At 40.8% G+C, this 4,855-nt stretch overlaps 1 long non-coding RNA gene across 1 annotated transcript in view; it reads left to right on the plus strand.

The window, feature by feature from the left end:
• LOC133623882 (uncharacterized) overlaps nt 1–3,090 on the plus strand; it is a 130,220-nt gene extending 127,130 nt beyond the window's left edge. The window contains exon 4 of the long non-coding RNA XR_009817947.2: nt 2,952–3,090. This is a non-coding gene — a long non-coding RNA (uncharacterized lncRNA). The remainder of the gene's footprint in view (nt 1–2,951) is intronic.
• The last annotated feature ends 1,765 nt before the right edge of the window (nt 3,091–4,855 follow it).

Consider the following 4,855-nt stretch of genomic DNA (forward strand, 5'->3'; position numbering starts at 1 on the left):
ATGTGGAGGGCCAGGTCTGGCCCCTGGACCTTGAGTTCGACACCTGTGCTGTATACCTTTAGGAAGTGTTTTAAATATGCAAAAAAAAAATATGACCTTTTTAAATAATATGGTGGACCACATAAAATTATGCGACGGGCCACATTAAACGATGTGGAGGGCCAGATCTGGCCCATGGACCTTGAGTTTGACACCTGTGCTGTAGACCTTTAGGTAGTGTTTTAAATATGCACAAAAAAAATATGACCCCTTTAAATGATATGGTGGACCACACACAATTTTGTGACGGTCCACTTTAAATGACATGGGGTGCCAGATCTGGCCCTTGGACCTTGAGTTTGATACCTGTGCTGTAGACCTTTAGGAAGTGTTTTAAATATGCACAAATACATAAAACATCCACATAAAATGATATGACAAATGACATAAAATGATGTGACAGGCCAAATTAAATAAATTATGTGGCCCCCGAGCCTTTAGTTTGGCACCTCTGTGCAAAAATGATACATACTTTAATGACAGCATTTAATCGGCAATTGTGGATGCCTCCCCAGCATGACATTGACACCACGAATGAACTCTGCACGATTTGAACCCTGGCGGCACATGCTGGCCTCTCTCAGGGGTGGGTGTGAATTAGTGAGGTGTCATGAAGACACACCTTTAGGGGTGAACGGAACCCCCCTGACCTCTTTGGACTGGTGCATGGTCCACCATGACCACAATGCATTGCCCCCAAGTTGGCCCTTCTGTTACCTGGAAGTGTATTATTAGAGGAGTAAATAAATGGGGATACTTAGTTTTCAATATGGACACATTTAAAAGTGGTGATTATTCTGCTTGGAGTGGTGTAGTGATGGCGTGTGTGTGTGTGTGTGTGTGTGTGTGTGTGTGTGTGTGTGTGTGCGTATTTGAGGTGAATTTTGTGACCGAGTTGGTCGGTGTGAGCATTGACACCCGCACAGAAGTTATGAAGTGTGACCCAAAGGAGCCGAAGACGCTTCTCACCCTCACACCTCGCTCTCTCTGTCTGTCTGTCTGTCTGTCTGTCTGTTTGTCTGAGGTCCAAGCAGTCACTTTAAATTGTGCATCACATCTCTAATACATAGTGGAGTTATGCAGTATGACATTATAGAGACATTACAGCAGGTCTATTCAAGTGGTGCCTGAGGCCAAACATATATATATATATATATATATATATATATATATATATTTATATACACATATATATGTATGTATATATGTATATATGTATTTATATGTATATATATGTGTGTGCATATGTGTATATCTGTATATATATATATATATATATATATATATATATATATATATATATATATATATATATATGTATATATATATATATATATATATATATATATATATATATATATATATATATATGCTGTCATTAAAATATCTATCGTTTTTGCACACAGGTGCCAAACTCAAGGCCGAGTGGCCACATCATTTGTTTAATGTGGCCTGTCATGTCATTTTATGTCATTTGTCACATCATTTTATGTGGTCCACCAAATCATTTAAAAGGGTAATTTTTTTGTGCATATTTAAAACACTTCCTAAAGGTCTACAGCACAGGTGTCAAACTCAAGGTCCAGGGGCCAGATCTGGCCCTCCACATCATTTAATGTGGCCTGTCACATAATTCTATGTGGTTCACCATATCATTTAAAGGGGTCTTTTTTTTTTTTTTGTATATACATATATATATATATTTATATGTATATGCCTATACATATAAGCATACATATATATATATATTAAAAAAAAAAAAAAAAAAAAAAATATATATATATATATATATATATATATACACATATGCATATATATATATATATATATATATATATATATATATATATATATATATATATATATATATATATATATATATATATATATATATTTATATGATTGTAGCTGAGTTAGGCTCCAGCGACCCCAAAGGGAATAAGCGGTAGAGAATGGATGGATGGATATATATATATATATATATTAATAGGTAATAATACTAATAATATCCAACAATAAAGATACTTTATTCTATTAATGATCTTGATTCCCTTCAGGAACTCAGATATTTCACAACTATATGATCTGATGTTTTACTTAGAATATCCTTGAGTCAAAATGTTTCTCCCAAAATGTTTTTTTTTCTTTCGTATTTAGTGCAATATAAAATCACATGTTGTACTGTAGAGTTCCAGGTTTGATCCCCGCTTTCGCCATCCTAGTCACTGCCGTTGTGTCCTTGGGAAAGATACTTAACACACCTGCTCACAGTGCCACCCACACTGCTTTAAATGTAGCTTACAGATGTAGATAATGGGTTTCACCATGTAAAGCGAGAAATAAATATAATTAACTATAGCTAATTGTACACAATCACCCTTGTGCGTCTTGATCTTTTCATGCAATGTGGTGTCAGTCTCAATGGTGGATGAGGCGGGTGAATCACAGAAGGACTGATTGAAAGACACCAAAAACCCATTTTTCTAAATTGCACTTGCATGTATTTACCAAAATGATCCCTCTAGCTTTTGGTCTGTTCCCACGTTTGAATAACAACACTCTTCGTTGTTTGATCATCTCTTTGACCCTGTAACTGTAAAACGTATGACAGTGATGTTTGGAGTCTTCTCAACTCAAGAGGCAATTCACCAAATTCAATCTGGAGTGCACAGACTCAGGTGGTTCTCATGGCTCCTGAACAAATCCTCAATTCTGTACTCTGAATAACATCAAGCTTTTTTAACTGGATCTTCACTGCAGAGTCATAAGCTACTCATCCATTATCACTTACTGATCTTGTCAAGCCAAGTCTTTTCATAGACACCATGTCTTCCCCCCATTCCTTGCTAATTACATTAATGACTTTATTACACTTATTAACAATTTTTTTCAATATGCATTTGCCATGTCAGCTTGGTGTCAAACCTGTGAAGAACCCGCATGGCTGCGGCGGTTGTGACCCCAAGATGCAGGAAACAGGAGAACGACATGCAGGTATGAGTCTTTTAATATACTCAAAATAGGGAGAAGCAGTCATGCATGCAAAGGTCCTAAACATAATCAATCCTCGAGCACTGACGAACCGGCAAGGCAGGCATAAATAGTCGCTTGATTGGCAACTGCAACCAGGTGTGTGAGGCTGCCAATCAGGGACAGGTGAGGGAAAGAGCGCTCAGAGAGACATGCAGGAAGGGGAACAAAAATAAGAGCGCCGACAGGAAACAAATACCAAACAAGGAACCACTACCAGAATTGAAGTGACAGGTCGTCACAGTACCCTCCCACCCTTTATTGGGGAAAGGAGCTCTTGGTTGTTGGCGTGCCCTGCTGCAAAAGCTAGGGAAGGGCGGAAGAGGGCCAGAAGGAGGAACATTGACACGTTCCGCGCCGAGTCCCAACAGGATGCCAGGATGGCCAGCGCGGTGGGCTCCAAAGAAGCCTTTGCCGGAGTGGCAGGAAGAGGCGTCGAAAGTCCTACTGGAAGAGCGGGGGCCGGGGGCCGAGCCAGGGAGAGCACTGGGGTCGGCGGCTGGGCTGGAAGCGTGTTTGTTCGGAGCTGGAACAGTAGGCCGAAGTGCAGGCAAAGGAGGTTTTACAGCAGGAGACAGAGAAGATGGCGGCGACTGCAAAGGCGAGCCGGGCGGAGAGTCTGGACCGGTGGCCAAACCGGAGGGAGTGCAGGCGGCGGAGGCCGAGCTGGGCGAAGAGCCGGGGCCGGCAGCCGAACCAGAGGGAGAAGAATTGAGCCTGCTGTGAGTTGGGACCGCACAAACCTGGCTTTCATGTCCTCCAAGAATTGTGTGGTCCAGAACGTCGACTCCACATTGCCGAGGGGGGTTCCCGCAAGGTCACTTTCTGGCTCGAGGATTCTGTGAGGAACCCGCATAGCTGCAGCGGTTGTGACCCCAAGATGCAGGAAGCAGGAGAACGACGTGCAGGTAAGAGTCTTTTAATATACTCAACATAGGGAGAAGCAGTAATGCATGCAAAGGTCCTAAACGTAATCAATCCTTGAGCACTGACGAACAGGCGAGGCAGGTATAGATAGCCGCCTGATTGGCAACTGCAACCAGGTGTGCCAGGCTGCCAATCAGGGACAGGTGAGGGAAACGAGCGCTCAGGGAGACATGCAGGAAGGGGAACAAAAATAAGAGCGCCGATACGAAACAAACACCAAACAAGGAACCACAACCAGAAGTGAAGTGACAGTCACAAAACCACAAAACCTTAAAAACTGAATACATTTGATATTTTCTCGCTCTTTACTGTATAATGTGAATTTATACCTACCATATATTTTCTTATGCAAGAAAAATATGACTTTTGTCTTTTCAGCTGAGAATTTGAATCCACACTTTCCAACACACGTCTCTACACTGTTGATAGCATTTTGTAAGCTATGTTGAATATTCTTGCCTCGTTTCCAGAGAGCACCGTCATATGTAATCCCCTGACCATATATCAATTATCATACCACTCAACGAAATGGGACTAATCACACTTCCTTGAGGAACCTCATTTTCCACAATTATTTTTTCTGAAAGACATTAGTCTCACTTGTATTTCCCTGTTGCTAAGGAAGTTCTTAATCTACTCATACATTCTTCCTTCTATCCTCTGTGTTTTAATTAGTACACCGTCTCTCCATAACAAATCATAAAGAGAAAAGACATCTGCTACAGTTGGCTTGCACATTCCTTATGTCGTTCTCTAACTTGACTACAGGGTCCATTGTCGATCTTCCTCTTGTAAAACCACTTTGAATTGCTGATGTTGTTTTAATTCAAGACAAAAAACAATTCGCTAAACAATCATT

Source organism: Nerophis lumbriciformis, linkage group LG26 (genome assembly GCF_033978685.3).
Source record: "Nerophis lumbriciformis linkage group LG26, RoL_Nlum_v2.1, whole genome shotgun sequence".
Lineage (NCBI taxonomy): Eukaryota > Metazoa > Chordata > Actinopteri > Syngnathiformes > Syngnathidae > Nerophis > Nerophis lumbriciformis.